Raw genomic sequence first — 21428 nt, forward strand, 5'->3', positions numbered from 1 at the left:
TACCCAGAAAGGCTATCAATCAAAATAGGAGATAAAGAGCTTTCCAGACCAAAACCAACCAACCAAACAAACAAACAAAAAAAACAAAAACTAAAGGAGTTCATGACCACCAAACCAGCCCAGCAAGTAACACTAAAGGGGACTCTCTGAGTGGAAAGGAGAGACCAGAATTGACAGTATAAAGGTAGGAAACACAAAGGCAGTAAAAATGAATACTTCTGTAAAAAACAACAACAACAAAAACAACAGTCAAGAAACAAAATAAGAGTATGTAAAATGTAACAAAATATACCTAAAATGTGGGGAGAAGAGGAATAAAAAATGGGTTCAAACTTAAATGACCATCAACTTAATACAGATTGCTATATGCAGAAGTTACACACAAACCTGATGGTAACCATATATCCAAAACCACTAATAAATATACAAAGAATAAAGAGAAAGAAATCCAAATATGTCATTAAAGTAAATCAGTAAACCATGAAAGAGAGAAAAACACGAGATTCGTAGAAAATCTTCAGAAAAAAACACAAAACAATAAAATGACAATAAATACATATCTACCAATAATCTGAATGTTACTGGATTAAAATCCTATCAAAAAACACAGGGTGACCTGGTGATTCACAGACCTGTACCCCTAGGGCTAATAATACATTATATGTTTATTAAAAATTTTTTTTTTAATTATAAAAAGAGAAAAAAAAACAAAGTGACAGAATGGACTAAAAAACAAAGCAAGACTCGTTTTAAAAATGAGGCTCATTTTAGACCTAAAGACACCAGCAGACTGAAAGTGAGGGGACAAAGGAACATTTACCAAATGGATGTCAAAATAAAGCTGGAATAGCAATACTTGTATCTGACAAAACGTAATTTAAAACAGACTAACAAGAGACAAAGGACATTATATAATAATAAAGTAGACAATCCAACAAGATATAAGAATTGTAAATATTTATTTTTTAAAAGTTTTTTTTTTTTTATTATTTATTTGAGAGAGAGAGAGAATGAGAGAGAGCATGAGAAGAAAGAGGTCAACAGGAGAAGCATACTCCCTGCTGAGCAGGGAGCCTGATGTGGGGTTCAATCCTAGGACTCCAGGATCATGACCTGAGCCAAAGGCAGTTGCTTAACCAACTGAGCCACCCAGGCACCCAAGAATTATAAATATTTATGCACCAACATGGAAGCACCCAAATACATAAAACGGTTTAACCAACACAAAGAAACTAATTGATAATGATACAATAATGTAGGGGACTTTGGGAGTGCCTGGGTGGCTCAGTCATTAAGCATCTGCCTTTGGCTCAGATCATGATCCTGAGATCCTGGGATCAAGCCCCACATTGGGCTCCTTGCTCGGCAGGAGGCCTGTTTCTCCCTCTCCCACTCCTCCTGTTTGTGTTCCCTCTCTCATTGTGTCTCTGTCAAATAAATAAAATCTTAAAAAAAAAAAAAAAAAAAGAATACTTTTTGTTATAATAATGTAGGGGACTTCAATAGCCCACTCATATCAATGGACAGATCATCTAAACAGAACACCAACAAGGAAACAATGGCTTTGAATGACACACTGGACCAGATGGATTTAACAGATACATTCAGAACACTGCATCCTAAAACAGTAGAATACACATTCTTTTCAAGTGCACATAAAACATTCTCCAGAATAGATCATATATTGGCCCACAAAACGAGTCTCAACATATGCAGAACATCAAAGTCATACCATGCATCTTTTCTGACCACAAGGCTCTGAAACTAGAAGTCAACCACAGCAACAAAATCCAGAAAGAGTACAAATACACAGAAAGAAAACATGCTACTAAGCAATGAGTGGGTCAACCAGAAAATGAAAGGAATAAAGAAGTACAAGGGAACAAATGAAAATGAGAACACAATGGTCCAAAACTTTTGGGATGCAGCAAAAGCAGTTCTAAGAGAGACGTTTATAGCAATACAGACTTACCTCAAGAAGCAAGAAAAATATCAAACAACTTTACACCTAACAGAGCTAGAAAAAGAACCAACCAAAACCCAGCAGTACAAAGGAAATAAACAAGATTAGAGCAGAAATAAACAGTATAGAAATGTAAAAAAAACAAAAACAAACAAACAAACAAAAAACAACCACAGATCAATGAAATCAGGAACTGCTTCTTTGAAAAAAAAAAAAATCAATATAACTGATAAACCTCTAAACAGATTTATGGAGAACAAAAAAAAGGGGAATGACTCTAATAAATAAAATCACAAATGAGAGAGAACAACCAACACCAAAGAAATATAATTACAAGGGAATTATTAAAAAAAAAAAAAAAACTACATGCCAACATACTGGACAACCTAGAGAAGATAGGTAATTCATAGAAACATATAAACTACCAAAACTTAAACAAGAAGAAATACAAAATCTGAACAGACCAATTCTCAGCAAAGAAATTGAAACAATAATCAAAAAAACCTCCCAACAAACAAAAGTCCAACACCAGACGGCTTCACAGGCAAATTCTATTAAACATTTAAAGAAGAGTATGCCTAGTCTTCTCACACTATTCCAAAACATAGAACATTACGTGTTAATTTAAAAAATTAAAAATTATTAAAAAAAAGAAAAAGAAAAAAAGGAAGCTGAAAATACCAGGCACTTATTATCACAGCCATCCTTTCCCTATCTAGAGAATGGTTATAGGTTCCATTCCTGGCTGGTGGGATCTAAAAAGTCTGCAGCTGGAAGTCTAAGAAGGCTTCCTCTTGTTAATAAAATGGAAGACATAGGGGAAAGAAAAATAAAGGAAGGAACAGAAAATTGATTCTAAGAGGCCAGCATTACCATGATCCCAAAACCAGATAAAGACACCACCACAAAAGAGAACTGCAGGCAAAAATCCTCAACAAAATACTAGCAAACCAGATCCAACAATACCTTATAAAAATAATTCCCCACAATCAAGTGGGCTTTATTCCTGGGTTATAAAGATGGTTCAATCTCCACAACTTATCAATGTGACAGATCACATCAATACGAGAAAGAAGGGCTCCTGGCTGGTTCAGTAGGTGGAGTGTACAATCTCATCTTGATAAGTTTGAGCCCCATATCAGGTGTATACATTACTTAAAAATAAAATCTTAAAAAAAAGAGAGAGAGAAAGGATAAGAACCATATATCATTTCAACAGATGCAGAAAAAACATTTAACAAAGTACAACACCCATTCATGATTAAAAAAAAAAAAAAACTCAACAAAATAGTTTTAGAGGAAACATAATTCAACATAATAAAGGCCTCATATGAAAAACCCACAACTAAGATCAACCTAAATGGGAAAAAAACACTAAGAGCTTCTTCCTCTACAGTCAGGAGTAAGACGGGGATGTCTACTCCCATCACCTGGATTCAACATAGTACTGGAATTCCTAGCCACATCAATCAGACAACAAAGAGAAATAAAAGGCTTCCAAATAGGTAAAGAAGAAGCAAAACTTTCACTATTTGCAGATGACATGATACCATATAAGGAGAACCCTGAAGACCCCCACCAAAAAACTGCTAGAACTGATAAATTAAGTAAAGCTCCAGGATACATAACAAATGTACAGAAATCTGTTGCATTTCTATACATTAATAATGAAGCAACAGAAAGAGAAATCAAGAAAACAATCTCATTTACAACTGTACCAAAAATACTAAGATACCTAGAAATAAACCCAACCAAAAAGGTGAAAGACCTGTACTCTCAAAACTATAAAACACTGATGAAAGAAACCGAAGTTGATACAAAGAAATGCAAAGACATTCCATGCTCAAGGACTGGAAGAACAAATATCATTAAAATGTTTATACTACCCAAAGCAATCTCCACATTTAATGCAAACTTTATCAAAATACCAACAGCATTTTTTCACAGAAGTAGAACAAATAATTCTAAAATGTGTATGGAACCACAAAAGACCAAACAGCCAAACAATCTTGAAAAAGAAAAGCAAAGCTGGAGGCATCACAATTCTGGACTTGAAGTCCTATTCAAACCTGCAGTAATCAAAACAGTACGGTGCTGGCAGAAAAATGGACACACAGATCAACAGAACAGAACAGAAAACCCAGAAATGAACCCACAATTATATGGTCAACTAATCTTGACAAAGCAGGAAAGAATATCCAATGGGAAAAAGACAGTCTCTTCAACAAATGATGTTGGGAAAACCAAACAGCAACATGCAAAAGAAAGCAACAGGCCCAATTTCTTGCACCACACACAAAAATAGATTCAAATGGATCAAAGGCTGAAATAGGAGACCAGAAACCATAAAAATCCTAGAAAAGAACAGAGGCAGTAACTTCTTCAACACAGGCCAAGGCAACATTTTTCTAGATATGTCTCCCGAGACAAGGGAAATAAAAGCAAAGATAAACTATTGGGACTTCATGAAATTAAAAAGCTTCTGCACAGCAAAGGAAACACTCAGCAAAACCAAAAGGTAACCTATGATATGGGAGAAGATATTTGCAAATGACATATACAATAAAGGGTGAATATCCAAACTATATGAAGACCTTAAAAAGCTCGACACCCAAAACCCAAAAAATCCAATTAGAAAATGGGCAGAAGATGCCTGGGTGGCCCAGTCAGTTGAGCATCTGACTTGGTTTTAGCTCAGGTCCTGATCTCACCAGTCATGGGATCCAGCCCTGTGTCCGGCTCCATGCTCAGTGGGAGTCTACTTAGGTATTCTCTCTCTCTGCCCCTTCCCCTGCTCATGTGCTCTCTCTAGAATAAATAAATCTTAAAAAAGAGAGAAAGAATGGGCAGAAGAAATAAACAAACATTTCTCCAAAGAAGACATTACAGATGATCTACAGACTCATGAAAAGATGTTCATCATCACTACCATCAAAGAACTGCAAATGAAACCTACGATGAGATATCACCTCCCACCTGTCAGAATAGCTAAAATCAACAAAATCAAGAAACAATGTGTTCACCAGGATGTGGAGAAAAAGGAAACCTCCGCCCTATTGATGGGGACGAAAATTGATGCAGCCACTGTGGAAAACAGTACAAAGATTCCTCAAGAAGTTAAAAATAGAACTACCCTATGACCCAGGAATTGCACTACTGGGTATTTACCCAAAGAACACAAAAATACTAAATCAAAGGGATACGTGCACCTGTATGTTTACAGCAGCATTATTAACAATAGCCAAATTATGGAAGCAGCCCAAGTATCCACTAACAGATATATGTATAAAGAAGTGATATACATATATGTACATATATATAAAGGAATATATATATATAATGGATCCATATAATATAATGTAATATTACTCAGCCATAAAAAAGAATGAAATCTTGCCAATTGCAAAAAGATGAATGGGGCTAGAGAGTATAATGCCTAGTCAAACAAGTCAGCCAGATCAAGATATTTTTCACTCACATGTGGAATTTAAGAAAGAAAACAAATCAGCAAAGGGAAAAAAAGAAAGACAAATCAAGAAACAGACTGAACTACAGAGAACAAACTGATGGTCACCAAAGGGGAAAGAGGTGGGGGGATGGGTTAAATAGATGAAGCAGAATAAGAAGTGCACTTGTGGTGATGAGCACTGGGAGGTATGTGGAATTGCTGAATCAGTATATTGTACACTTGAAATTAATATAACACTGTATGTTAACTACCTGGAATTTAAACAAAACCTTAAAAACCCAAAAACATAAAAAATAAATAAATAAAACACACCTGGATTAAAACGGAAAAAAAAAAAAAAGGCTGCTGCTCTTAAGGACATTTTCTACCAATCCTCAAATCTAAAATCTAGTCTTCTAAACTGATTTACTCACTAGAATTAAGTGGGTTATATAAATGTAAAGTTTCTGGGTTTCACCATACTATAAACTTCTTAAAGACAGAAATATTTTTTTTAAATCTTTGTTTCCCCCCCTCCCTACCCCCATCCTATCACTCCTTATCCCCCCAAAACTGGTTATATCAAGCAAGATTATTTCTCATTGCATCTTTCTAAATTAATGCTACACTTTACCCTTAAGCGTATTAAGGATTCTACGGTCCCACGTCACCTCAAAATGAACTGTTCAGGAAAGTGGAAAGATCAGACTCTACCACGTGGAGTATTCATATAGTATCATATTCATATAGGTCATATTCATATAATAAGAATGAAACTTTAATTCCCTTCAAAAATAGCTAATTAATTCTATTCACATGATACATTTTTCAATTACCACAAAATAATTATGTATTATCTTCTATAGACTTTCAAAGCTCAAATCTCACAAAATCTCCCACTCTGTAAATATTCATAGGTTCACTGAGAATGTTCTTAGCCATGCCCGGCCCAAGGTAAATAGGAATTTACTCTTAATGTTTAAAAGAAAAGCATGTAGGCAACTTCTAAGTTTTCTCACCAAAACATAACTGAACTGAATGTGCTACTTCGTCACTGATGACACAATGACAGTTTATCACATTTTTTAAAAACTAGCCCTTTATTAAAGCTTTTGTAAGACAAATCCTACTGGACAGTGACCAACTGTGGAAGACCTGGCAAGATGTTAAAAATGCCAGGACTCCAACTTTTTGGTAGTTTTTGTTTCTATGAAGTGCTAAATTAGACTAAGATGAAATGAAGAGAAAAGAGAATGTGCATACCCATGAAGAATAATGACTTTTTAAAAAAAGATTTCCTATGAGGATAGAGAAAAATACTTAAAAAAAATACAGTAATGTCTGCATTAGCCAGAATTCTGTTAAACAGGATACTGTTCAAAAAACAAGAACAAGGGGCGCCTGGGTGGCTCAGCGGGTTAAAGCCTCTGCCTTTGGCTCAGGTCATGATCCCAGGGTGCTGGGATCGAGCCCCGCATAGGCTCTCTGTTTGGCGGGGATCCCGCTTCCTTCTCTCTCTGCCTGCCTCTCTGCCTACTCATTATCTCTACCAAATAAATAAATAAAATCTTTAAAAACAAAAACAACAACAAAAAACAGGATACTGTTCTTCAACCTGAACAGCTCCCTTAAAAGGAATTAAAGAGATTATAGTTAATAAAAGATTCTAGTTAATCAAAGATGAGTATATGGGCCTAGATCCGTTCTTCTTTGCTTCACTATTACCTAATAGCCATTCAATCTTGTTTCTCAAAAGCTGAAAGGTAACATATTCCTACATTTAATTAACATCTGGTGAAATGTGAATTACATACAACCGCAGCACTAGTTGACCAAAGGTTTACGGCATACGGGAAGTCGATTTGGTTCAGCAAAAATTGAGACTAAGCCTAACTCCATTCAAATCCTGACTCCTTCTTATAGACACTGGGGAAAGTTAGAATTATGACACTGAGAAATCCAACCTCAGTTATTCCCTCTTTGGAGAAGAAAATAAACTACCTCAAAAAGGTGAGAGATATAAATCAGAATGTATGGACTATGCCTAGCATAATGTAGGCATTCAACAAATGTTACTTCTTCCACTATTCACTCCCAAAGTATTAACACCAAATATATGTACTGTCAATAAAATCTTAGGCTATACACCACTGACCTTTCCTCACAGTCAAAATGAGAGATTAACTTTTACCAGGTAATGTGGGAGCAAGTTAGTAAAATTATTTCTAAGAAAATATTCTCAATTTCAAATAACTACCCTGCAAACAGAATTTCCCATTAGGCAATTCTTATGTAAAGAATGTCATGAAAAACTGACTAGTTCTGTGAACAGTCTGTATTTTGTACAAGCACAGCACTACCAAGTGAAAATTCATCGCTAGGTCAATAGATCTTTCTCCACCTAGACATGTAAGGCCTTTGTGTTCTGACCCTGCTAGTTTTCAGCCACATCTCCAGAAATCACATTACTATACCCTGGTTTTCTTCCAACCTCTCCAGCCACTCTGTTACAGGTTTGCGCGCGTGGGGGCGCGCGCGCGCGCGCGCGCACACACACACACACACACACACACACACAACCATATATAACTATTTGGCACTAGAACTTTTAAAGCCAAAGTCTTTTTCTTCTCACTCTATACTTCCTCATCAGACAAACTTAGCTAGGTACATGGATTCAATATAAACAGTAACTTCCAAATTTCTATCTCTGATCCTTTTATAGCTCTTTTCTTAGCTGCAGAATCCTGTATCCTACTGCCATTTAGGTATCTCAGACACCTTAATTATCAAAGTTAAGCCTCATTCTTTAGGTGAAATCATTCAATGTCAAACCTCTCACCAAGAAAATACACTGAGTAGCTGTTCCTAAGAATCATACTTTTTATAATTACATTTTCAAGTTTATTGTAGCTCTGAATGGGCAGTGAGAACTGAAACCATCTAAACCCAGACTTTACAGTCTACATTAAAATCACTATTCAGTCGTCCTGGACAACGTGACTTTACTATTCCAGGAAACTCTTGTCCAGGCAGATAAGAGTTGCAAATAACTTCATTGTTCATTTCAGGAACTTCCCCAAAACCCCATATAAACCAACAGCAGACTATTGAACTTTTTAATAAATAGCAGCAAATGATTGTTCACTTTCCAAGATACTTCGAAAATCTCACCTCAAAACCCTTGCTTTGCTGTATCAATCCTGAATTATTACATCGTGATCCCAATTCTAATCAATCAGCTCCCGCACTGAAATAGCTGTCTTAAAGACTCCAAACCCTCAATAAATACCCCAACTCTGCTCGCCCTTCATACTTTGCTATTCTTTTTATTCACACACCCTTCCCTTGCCCTAGCAGATCCTACCAACTCTGTCGGTAAAGGTAGTTCTCTCCTTTATGCAATAAACTCACCAGGTAGTTTCTGGTGCTACTTTCTAAGTCAACATTCCACAGTACTACCAGAGTTCCCCAAATATCTGAAAATTCAGTTCAGCAATACTAGTTTCATCACAAGTAATGTGAGGAAAATATGAGTACCTTTATAGAAGGGCATAAGAAATTATCATCCTACATTAGGCAGCATCTGCTGACACTATTGGTTCCATTTTCTTAATGAGTTAATAAAAGAGGTATTTGGCCCACAAATAAAATTTCTAAATAATACCAAATAAAGAGATTACTATCAGAGCAGCCACAAAACAGTAAGAAGTTCTGAGGACAACAGAAGGTAAATCACAGACAGGTTTAATAACTGAAGCAGAAATCTTAGGAGAAACAGGATAGGGAATAAATGGAACATGAATAATTCACAACACTAATAATCAGTAGAAGAAAAAAACCTGCTAAATTTACTACAATTTAACAGTAAAAAGAAACTTAAAGGAATTTTCATTACTGTAAAATTATTTTTGAACCATGATATGGAATTAAGACACAATGAAATGCTTAATACATTTTCCACAGAGTTGAGACTTTTTAATCCACCAAGAGTAAAATGTATAAGCATTTCTTTTACTATAAATCATTTAAAGCACCTATAAGCCCACAAGGATGCATACATGGGAGTAATTTGAAAGAAAGTTAAACATTCAGAATGCCTCAATGCTTGGGAGGAACTGAAGGATTCAAGTATTAAGATCTAAATGTAAAAACGGAATCCACAAGTACTAGAAGAAAACCTAACGCTTTTATATCTTGGAGTGGTCAAAACTTTTCTAACTATGTTTCAAAGCAGAAACGTTAAAGAAAATATAATATCACCATATAAAAAATGAAAACTTTTGCATAAGAAACACTGGAGAAAATGAAAAAGTGTTTTTTGCAACCCATTATTACAAAAAGGGCTAATCTCTCTATAGAGAACTCCTGAAACCAGGAAGAAAAGGGCCCAAACCTAACAGAGAAATAAAGAACGTAAGAGTTCACAGAAGGGAGAAAAAAGTAAAGTGTCCATTAAACATACAAGATAAGACTCAACATAATTCATGAGAGAAATACAAAAGTCTCAGTTACACCAGTTCTAATCTATCAAATGGGCTAAATTCCAAAAGTCTGACTACACATTCAGCTGGTGAGGGCTTGGGAAAACAAGCCTCTCAAACAGTTAGGTACATAATGGCAATATGGCTATACCTAACAGAATTGCAGAAGCATCTATCTTTTTTAGAAAAATAGTTTTAGATTTACAGGAAAATTGCAAAGATAGTACACACAGTTCCTCTACACCAAACACCTAGATTGTGCGATTAAGATCTTATATTACTGTGGTAATAACTGTCACAATTAATGAACCAAAACTGATGCATTATGATCCATTCTATTTAGATTTTACTTTATTGTACTATCATGTCTTAAGCTCCTCTTGGCTGTGACAGTTTCTCAGACTTCCCCTGTTTTAGATGACCTTGATAGTTCTAAGAAGTACTGTTCGGGTATTTTGTAGAATATCCCTTGATTAGAACTTACATCATGTTTTTCTCATGATTAGACTGGGATTATGTTTTTTGGGGGAAGACCACATTAGAAGTCAAGTGCATTTGCCACCACATCATATTATCAACATGATTTATCATTGTTCATATTAAACATTAGTCTGTTCAGGCTGCTATAACAAAATACCTTAGACAGGGTGGCTGAGAAGCAACAGAAATTTGTTTCTCACAGTTCTGGAGCCTGGGAAGTCCAAGATCAAGGCCCCTGCAGAGTCAGTGTCTGGTAAGAGCCCACTTCCTCGTTCACATATTGCCATCTCCTCACTGAGTCCTCACATGGCAGAAAAGGGGAGGTGTGAGGTACCTCTCTGGGGTCTCTTATAAGGGCATTAAATCCATGACATCCTGATGTAACCCCTTCCCAAAAGGCCCCACCTCCAAATACCATCCCATTAGGGACCAGGTTTCAACATATGAATTATGAAGGGATACATTTGGTTTACAGTATTAATACTGTATGTTTAAGTATTTAACCTTCGTGACACAGCTGAGGTCATGTTTGTCAGGTTTTTCCCCATGTCAAATTACTCTTTTCCATATTTTTCCACTCCTTAAGAGTCTTCTTGTACCTCTTTGAAGGCTGAGTAGCTACATAAATTATGTAGAATTCCTCTGCACAGGAGATCTGTCTATTCTTTCCCAGTCATTTATTTACATCAGTATTGGGGATTTATGGATATTATTTTATAATTGAATTATAATCCAATTTTTGAATTTTTTTATTTTGTTCCTCAAATTATTCTATTATTAGCCCTTGGGAGTTCTTTGAGTTGGTTCCTGTGTGCCCTTCACATACCTATTTATTCTATGCATTGTTTTTGTTAGAATACTTCCTAACTTTTCAGCATTATTAAACATTTATTTCCTGTCCCAGTCCTAGAATCAGCCATTTTTCCAGAGTTCTGGTTCCTTTTATGGGAGTTACTAATACTGTTAGTATTAGAAACCAAGATCTGGGTAATAGCTGTGCTCACTGCTACCGGAGTGTCATTTTCTTCTAGGCCTCCCAGCCGGCAGAGCAAGGAAAGGTGTACAGATGTATTTATCTGTACTTGATTGATCCTTGTTCTTAGAATCTAAATCATTTATTTGCTTATGTAAGTACAAAACGTGGTATGTATATTATTCATTTGCTATTGTAATAGCAAAAGATAAGAAAGGACCCAAGTGTCCATAAAGGACTGTGACTTAATTAACTACCATGTATCCACAGAAGTAAAATTCAGCTATTAAAAATAAAAGAAAATAGGGGTGCTTGGGTGGCTCAGTGGGTTAAGCCTCTGCCTTCGGCTCAGGTCATGATCCCAGCATCCTGGGATCGAGACCCATACTGGGCTCCCTGCTTGGTGGGAAGCCTGCTTCTCCCTCTCCCACTTCCCTCGCTTGTATTCCCTCTCTCGCTGTGTCTCTGTCAAATAAATAAATAAAATCTTTTTTAAAAATAAAGGAAGGAAGATCTTTAAGTAGACACTGAAAAAAAAAATCTCCAAAATAAAATATACATGTATCTGTTTATATTTGCAAAAAACACACTGGAGGGCTAAACAGGATACAAAAGGAAATGTCTACCTATAAAAGGTATGGGAGGAAAGAGAGGCTGGAGAAAGCAAAAGAGAAAAAAGACTTCTCTGTCTCTCTCTACATGGTTTTAAGTTCATCATATCACCTATTCAGAAAAATCAAGTTTAATTTTTTAAAAAATATTCAATGCCTACAGAAATGCAAGGATTTGAAGAGTTCAAATTAAGAAAGGAATGGGCAGAGAGATGATCATTTGTAAAGAGTAAATACAATGAGAAAAGGTACCTCCAACTTGGGAACAATTATGTAACAAAAATTCTTTGTATGCATTAGTAAAATGGAAGTACAGCTAACCCATGAACAATGCAGGGGTTGGGGCACTGACCCTGTGTAGTCCAACACCTGTATTTAATTTTTGACTCCCCAAAAACTTAACTACTAATAGCCTGCATTTACTGGAAGCCTTACCAATAACAAAAAGACTCAACACACATTTTATATACTCTCTCTATATATATACATATATATAATACGCTGTATTCTTACAATAAAGGAAGCTAGAAAAAAAGTGTTAACTGAAAAAATCTTAAGAGAATCAAATCAGTAATGTACTTTCCGCCCACCAAAAAACAGGTGTATAAATGGACCAGTGCTGTCAGATATGTGAGGTTCAAGATCAGCTGTAAAGTCAAATTCAGTTGACTTTAAAGTACTGAAACACTGCAGCTGCTAAAATTAGCCTATTCTCTGTACCTGCATATAACTTAACTGAATTACTGTTAAATGGATAGTGTTACATGGTTACCTATAGTAGCACAGAGGTAAGGTCTAAAGAAATAAATAATCATTTGTAGAGGCACAATTAATATTTGTATCCTTCATTAGATGCTAACATTTATAGTTAAATAAAAGGATTATTTCAAGTTCATTGTCATAAACTTACTATTTTTATCTATTTCCCCAACAAAATGGTGAAACCAATTTCTAACACTGGAAGATAAAAATGGCTGGCTTGCAAATACACATTTCTAAATGCTCCTAAGAGACAGTAATTTTCATGTCTCTGAAATGAACCAGACCAGGAAAAAAAAAAGAAAAAAAAGGTTCAAATAGCTCCTTTTAGCATTCCCAAAGTAGGAAAGCAATCCCTTGAAGCCGCTTCTGAAAGATCAACATATCACAAAAGGTTGTCCGTTCAACATACAGAAGTAGCTCATTTGTAGTTGTTCAAGAAACTTTCCCAATGACTTCAATGTAGAAAAGAGTACATTCTGCCTAAAAACTGTTCAATAGCTCAATTCTATAGACGAGTAAAATCCAAGCTTCTTACTGGTATAGCTGCATTTTTTATCTAATCTACCAGCCTCCACATGCAACCTTTATTTCTCTATTTCTACTACATGCAAATACTTAATAGGCTGGAGGAGAATAATAATTATTTTAAAAGAATGTAAAATCTTTTTTCCTACCTCCTTAAAATATACTGCTTTTATCCTAGGAAGGGCTAAAGCTAATTAAATTTAGCATCATCTCCTCCAAGAAATCTACCTAATACCATTGGCTGAATGTCATTCCTTCCTTCTCTTCAGGACAACTGTTGGGATGCCTGGGTGGCTCAGTCAATTAAGTGTCCAACTCCTGATTTCAGCTCAGGTCATAGTCTCAGGGTTGTGAGACTGAGCCTCGAATTCAGGTCTGTGCTCAGCAGGGAGTCTGTTTGAGATTCTCCCTCCTTCTTCCTCGTGAACCCTCTCAAATAAATAAATCATAAATCTTTAAAAGAAAAAAAAAGGACAACTGTTAAGTCCGTCTTTGGTGACAGCATGAATAAATGGATAAAATCATAGGTTACCTAATTTTTACTGAGATGCTCTTTACATGGTAGAACCTGGACAATGAGGATATGGGAGTCTACCCTGATTCCTGATGCAACTCTTACAGATGTACTGACATATCTAGAATTGAAGTTTTATAGTTGGAGACCAACTTGAAAGAAGAAAATGGAGATACCTATTCTACATCTTTTTTGCCTGCTGCTTAAAAATAAGTAAAAGAGAATACACATAGATATAGAATATCAAAATTATTTAGAGGAAAAACTGTTTTGCCATACCAGATATTAAGATATATTACATAGCAGTGATAAATAAAATAAGCTGAAGCTAGAATAAGAACAGATGGACAACAAAAACAAATTATTTCAAATTAAGAAAAAAAAAGTATACATAGCAATATGATATTAAAAAAAAAAAGATGGTATCACAAAATAATGAAAAATGAAGCTGTCAATAACCTCCTAAGCAACATGAGTGGAGATTAAGAAGGGGAAAAAAAAAAAAAATCAAGCAATCAAAGAAATCCAAACACAAGCAATAACATCTTTCTACAAATTACCTAAAGCAACTATTTTAGAGTAGATGTGACACATTACTAGTGGCACTGCCACAACAAGCATTACCTGAAAAGGTTCACAGGTTTGATGTGAGAATTTCACTTCTGAATATCTAGCTACCCTAAGGAAATGTAAAATGAGGATGAAAGGATGATGTGGTCACATGCTACAGCCTGTCCCAGCACAATTTAAAATAATGAAAAATGAAAAGTAGTATGTTAATTACCAACCACTATGAAACAGTTAAACTTCTTTTCATAGATTGCTATAACCACCGAAAATGATAGCCATAAGAATTATTTGGGAACTTAAAAAAACTTTTAAAAAGGATCTCAAACAAAAACATTAAACCCTACATATGAAAAAAGACAAAGGGAATATTTGAAGATGAAAACCACTGCTAGGGAATTAAGATTATGCCCTATTTTCTACATTATTATGTTCTTGTATTTAACAAATAATTTTCAAAAACATAGTAATTGAGGGGCGCCTGGGTGGCTCAGTCAGTTAAGCATCTGCCTTCAGCTCAGATCACGAACCAAGGGTCCTGGGATGGAGCCCCATTTTGGTCTCCCTGCTCAGTGGGGATCTGCTTTTTCCTCTCCCTCAGCCCTGTCCCTGCTTGTGCTCTCTCTTGTCTCTCCCTCTCTCACAAATAAAATCCAGAGAGAAAGCAGGAAGACACTCAAGTTGTTAAAGTAATTAAATAAGAAGGCCTTTAGACTAAAGTGAGTCCAATGCCTTGGTACCCTAGGTAAGCAAACCAAAATCTAAACCAGAGTCACTGCACAAGAATCTGAGAAAACGAAACTTAAGAACAACCAATCACAAACAACCCTCTAGGCTTTCCAAATAAGACAACTGCTTAGACTATCACCAATCAAATAATTCCCTTTGTTTCTCTGTCTTCTCTAAAAAAAATCTCCCCCCTTTCCCGCCCACCCTAGGTGGACAGGTAAAAACCTTTGGCTTGATGCTCCACGATTCAGTCAATGTATATGCTCATTAAACTCTGAAAAATTTTAACATGCCTCAGTTTACCTTTTAACAAAACTAAAACAAAAAGATACTAAAAAGATAAAATATAAATAAAATAATTGGAAGACTTTTATACATAAAGAAACCCCCCCCGAAATGATAAAACTACAAAATTCAAAAAAGAATAAAAAGAGAAAAAAATAAGATGCAATGATGTAAAGTTTTAATCACTTTGCCTACTTTAATTTATATATGAGTGGTTGCTCCCTTTAACACTGTGCCAAACCTTGAAACAGTGTTTCTAAACACCGCCTTTAACATTTTAAAAACCAAGCTCAGAGATTCCACTTCAGTTGCTCTGGGACAGAGCTTCAGATTTTACAACACATACACACAAAGACAGACACAGACACACACACACACACACACACACACAGGCATCTAGCCATTTTTTGTTTATTTTTTTTAAATCACAAGAGTGCTTCTGAAGTTCAAGTTAAGGCCATTGACCTAGAAAAACATAAGATAATAAAAACCTAAAACAAATAGTATACACCCAAGCAGACTTCATCACAAAAAAAAAAAGCAAAACCATTTTCTTTGTTTAATGGATAAGCTATATGACCAGTTATTCTATTTTGACTTCAGAATACCTGAGTCACACATAAAAGTCATCAACAAGAAAAACAAATACTGTCTAGACTGTTAAGATGTCAAACAAGCAGAACAGCATAGGTTTGAAGAAGGGACACAGGGCAAACAGTTACAAGAAAAATTTGGTTGGTCCTAGGAAAAAGCTTATTAATGTGCTTATCAGGAAGATTGTAACAGCCATTATTCCTAATGGGCATTAGATAAGAAACAACAATGAATATCCTACATTATTTGGTCCAGTAGTCTACAGTATCCTCCCCACAATGTACCTAAAGCATGCAACACACTCTGATTAGTAACACTGATTCTCAAATTAGATGGGAGAAGGCAGGTGTATGAGAAAATCCAATAGGTACATATAGTTTTAAAAGTCAAAGAGATGATTTTGATTCAACTGTCCTTGTGAATCACTTATTTAACCTGAAGGAATCAACTTGAAGGGATAGATCAGCAAAACATGTCTAGTACCATTACCAATAATTCTTCCTATTATATCAAAGAGTAATATTTTAAAAATTGCTACTTGGGAGTGCTAACTGCAAGGTTCTTTGCAAAGTGCTTTATACATATCATTTAATTCCCACAACCCCATGAAGAAGGTTCTGCCACTTCCCAATTTTATAGAAGAAACTGACCCTTAAGAGTTTAAGTAACTAGCTCAAGATCACATGGTTATTAGTTACAATGGAAACAGTTTATGGAAAAAAAAAAAAAAAAAAACATATAACCAATTCTAACTTTATATAATAAAAATGAGAGTTCAGGTTTTTTTTCCAAAAAATTCTACATAAAATAAAAAATGTGTCAACCATTTTATAGTTTCTTGGGAAGAAAAGGGATTATAGGAAAACAGAAATGAAATAAGAATATCTGGAGAAAGAAGGGGAAAACCTATGCTCAAGAATTTATGGACAGGGGCTCCTGGTCAGGAGAGTACGCAACTCTTGACCTCAGGCCCTACTATGGGCATTAGAGCTTACTTTAAAAATTTTTTTTTAATTAAAAAAAGATTTATGAGCAAAAAAACTACTGCAAAAGAGGTATGACTCCACTGTTACTAAAATGATAAAATGTCAGTATATAAATCATGATCATGAAAATGTAGTGGATATAAAATATTTTAATGTTTTAAGACCACATAATAAGTTGAGAAATATGAAAAGCACAGTCTTACAAATTATTAAAAATTCATTTTTAAATGTCACATCTCAAGATGTCATCAAGCCTTAATCTCTGATTTCTAAAGTAAATCTAGTTCTTACAATAAAACAACTATAACAGAGGTATAATTTTAAAAAATCAATAAAATATCTTTAAATCAGAAGTAGACCATAAAGCAGTTTTTTAAATTACAGTAATCCCAATGAAAACAAAATTCCTGGCCAACTGTATACATTAACTATCAGGGTAAAAGAGATGACAGTAAATGCACTGTTCTGTCCTTTTGAGTGCAATTTTGTACTTTACTTCAGTAAATGCATTTAACTCTAGTACTATACACAGCTAAAGAGCTCAATTTCATTAATTTTATCAGCTAAACCAAATTTTATTTGATATTGACCAGTTTTCAGATCTTTTGAAATAGGCATTTTATTTACATATAAATACTGTAATTTTATATTTCCAATTTGTCTAAGATAACTAGTACAATTTACATGAAATTAAAAAGGCCCACTAATAAGAAGTTACTGTCCCTCTAAGTTGGCCTACAAACTGCTTCCAGATTGCTCACACACAAAAACCACCTACATGTAACAATACTCAAAACTTCTGATGACTTTTTATTTTCTCCTGTATCAGAACTGATTCTCAATTCTTTCAACATGATGACTAATCTGACCCTAATTTACCAGTTCCTAATCCCATCACTTCTTCATCCAATTATGCAATACCTAATTTGGAGGGAATCCCAACAAAGCATGGTCCCTTTGGAGCACAAAGCCAACCAGAAAGAGAAATTTCTAAATAATTAATTACAAACAATGTGTTAAGTACTATGATAAACATAAATGCTACAGCAGAATCATAACTCCACCAGATTAGATCAAAGATGACTTAAAAAAAAGATTACTTCAAAAGGAAGTGACATTTGTCCTCAAATATGAGAATTTCTCTCAAGTGTCCCAGCACTAAAACACCGATACACCATTTTCCCCATCTTTATCTCCTAGCACAGACCATAAATGCTAGTATAACATAGGCAAGTGCACTTCAGACATGGATACATGGATAGACAGACAGAAGGAAAGGAAGGATAAAAAGACATATACATATAAATGTAAAAAAGAATGAGTAACTGCTAGATTAAAACGGGCAAAATTAGACATCATAATTCAGATAAAGCATTCCAAAACCCAACATATGAAAGTAACAACAGGAAAAGATAAATCTAAAAGATATTTAGGAAATAAAATTAATAAAATTTGGTGTGACTGGACTAAGGGGAGGAGAGAATAGAAAAAATAATCTGCCAAAGGTTTTAGCTTTAATGACTAGGCTCATGTGGTACATTAGTGTTGGCTGAGAACAGAGGCATGGGTTAAAAAAAAAAAAGTTCAGTTCTGGTAAAGGAGCACTAAGAGGCAGTATCTGGGAGGTAGCTAGGAAGGAAGAGGTCTGGATTAGAAGAAAAGATGTGGAAATCCTCAACATATAGGTAGTAAGAAAAAAAGCACTAAATATAGATAAGATTGCCCAGGAAACATGTAAAACATGAGAACAGGGCCAAGAACAGAACATTTAATTAGTGTTGCTGGTATTTCATGTTACAATACTACCTCACAATACCACCTCATTGTATACCATATACAACTGACTAGCACAAGGCCTAGGACACAACAAATGCTTTAAAATACTGATTATACATACCGCTGAATTGAAAAAACAAAACGTATTACATATAATGAAATCATAAAGGATAATTTCTTTAAAATATTTCAATAAAGGGTGCCTGATCAGGGAAATACAAATCAAAACCACAAAGAGATACCACCTCACACCAGTCAGAATGGCTAAAATTAACAAGTCAGGAAATGACAGATGCTGGCGAGGATACAGAGAAAGGGGAACCCTCCTACACTGTTGGTGGACATGCAAGCTGGTGCAACCACTCTGGAAAACAGCATGGAGGTTCCTCAAAAAGTTGAAAATAGAGCTACCCTATGACCCAGTAATCGGTATTTACCCTAAAGATACAAATGCAGTGATCCAAAGGGGTACATGCACCCAAATGTCCACAATAGCCAAACTATGGAAAGAACCTAGATGTCCATCAACAGATGAATGGATAAAGAAGATGTGGCATATATATACAATGGAAAACTATGCAGTCATCAAAAGAAATGAAATCTTGCCATTTGCGATGACATGGATGGAACTAGAGGGTATGATGCTTAGCAAAGTAAGTCAATCAGAGAAAGACAATTATCATATGATCTCCCTCATATGAGAAGTTGAGAGGCAACGTGGAGGCCTGGGGAGGGTAGGAAGGGAATAAGTGGAACAAGATGGGACCAGGAGGGAGACAAACCACAAGAGACTCTTAATCTCACAAAACAAACTGAGGGTTGCTGGGGAGAGGGGGGTAGGGGGAGGGTGGTGGGGTTATGGACATTGGGGAGGGTATGTGCTATAGTGAGTGCTGTGAAGTGTGTAAACCTGGCAATTCACAGACCTGTACCCCTGGGGCTAATAATACATTATATGTTAATAAAGATATTAAAAAATAAAAAATAAATAAATAAAAATGCCTGGGTGGCTCCATCTGTTAAGCAATGGACTCTTGATTTCGACTCAGGTTGTGATCTCAGGGTGGTGGGATGGAGCCCCACATAGGATTCCTGGGGCTCTGTGGTGAGCATGGAGCCTGCTTGGGATTCTCTTTCTCCCTCTCCCTCAGCACCACCCCCCTCAACCTCTCCCCCTCCTCACTCTCTCAAAAAAAATTTTTTGTCCATTAAGACTGGCTCAAGGGGCTCAAGTCTACTCAAGGAATCCAAAATTTTTCAAAAATTGACAAAAGGCTTCCTTCCCACCAGAAATAGCAGTACAATAAAACATCAAAATCTGGAATTACGGTGGCACCTGGGTCACTCAGGCATTAAGCATATGCCTTCAGCTCGGGTCATGATCCCAGAGTCCTGGGATCAAGCCCCATGTTGAGATCCCTGCTCAGCAAGAACCCTGCTTCTCTCTCTCCCACTCCCCCTGCTTGTATGCTCTCTCTTGCTGTATCTCTCTCTACCAGATAAATAAATAAAACCTTTAAAAATTTAATTAAAATCTGGAGTTATGAAAAAGATTTATTTTAAACATAAGTACATATTAGCTTATTTTTTTAATATTAGATAACTTAAAAGATAATGCCTCTAAATTTGGAGTAATAAGAGCTTCAACGTTGTTACCTGATTTTTCATAAATATTAATTTTTACCAACCTTTAACATTAACTCACACTATTAACAAATATTAACCATCAATTATAAGAACAGAAGGACTAAATATATGTTTGAAAAGACCAAAGTGAGTTAGTAACTAACCCAGAATATAGTGAAATTATTCTTGGGTCCTTTCCCCACTGTTTACAAATATGCATATGAAATTTAGAGTATTCTTGAAAGTATTTACACTAACAAGTGCATAAAAAGAAACAAGGATATGGTATTTTAAGGCTGACAAGAGACACAAGGATGGATCAGTTGGTATAGAACATGTGACTCTTGATCTCATGGTTGTTGAGTTCCAGCCCCATATTGGGTATAGAGCTTACACTAAATAAGCTAAAGAAACAGAGGGCCTGGGTGGCTCAGTGGGTTAAGCCTCTGCCTTCAGCTCAGGTCATGATCTCAGGGTCCTGGGACTGAGCCCTACAACGGGGTCTCAGATCGGCAGGGAGCCTGCTTCCCCCGTCTCTCTGCCTGCCTCTCTGCCTACTTGTGATCTCTGTCAAATAAATAAATAAAATCTTTACAAAAAAACAAAAACCGCAGACAATTAACTTTATGACAACAAAACAAAGCAAATCTTTTTTTTTCCCCACTTTAACCGACTACCTTTAGGTCAAGTCAATAACATTTTCTATTCTTCAAATGGAGTAAGAGATAGGATATATATCAACAATACTAATTTGCAGTATTTTCATCATAAGGGTTGGCTTTCAGTGTAAAAACTTATTTCCAAAAATGTATAATATAATATTTCCACTTTTGGTGATATACAGCTACCTATCAATAAAAAATTAAGAGGCAATATCTGGGAGGTAGCTAGAAAAGGAAAGGTCTGGATTAGAAGATGTATAAATAAAATACACAAGATGTGGAAATAAAAAACACAAGATCAAAATTTATGCTCTCCTTAATACTAAAACCAAAAGCCAATAGGTAATTATGTGTGTACACATATAGACAGAAATTTTATCTACCTTAAGACAAAATTCTTACCTAATACTGAAGCAACCTACACAGCATGCATCTGGACTGTC

At 35.5% G+C, this 21428-nt stretch overlaps 1 protein-coding gene across 2 annotated transcripts in view; it reads right to left on the minus strand.

Moving 5' to 3' along the window:
- CDK17 (cyclin dependent kinase 17) overlaps nt 1-21428 on the minus strand; it is a 109662-nt gene that overhangs the window by 83531 nt on the left and 4703 nt on the right. The window lies entirely within an intron of this gene.

The sequence above is a fragment of the Lontra canadensis genome, unplaced genomic scaffold (genome assembly GCF_010015895.1).
Source record: "Lontra canadensis isolate GAN:19392208 unplaced genomic scaffold, GSC_riverotter_1.0 scaffold52, whole genome shotgun sequence".
NCBI classification, from domain to species: domain Eukaryota; kingdom Metazoa; phylum Chordata; class Mammalia; order Carnivora; family Mustelidae; genus Lontra; species Lontra canadensis.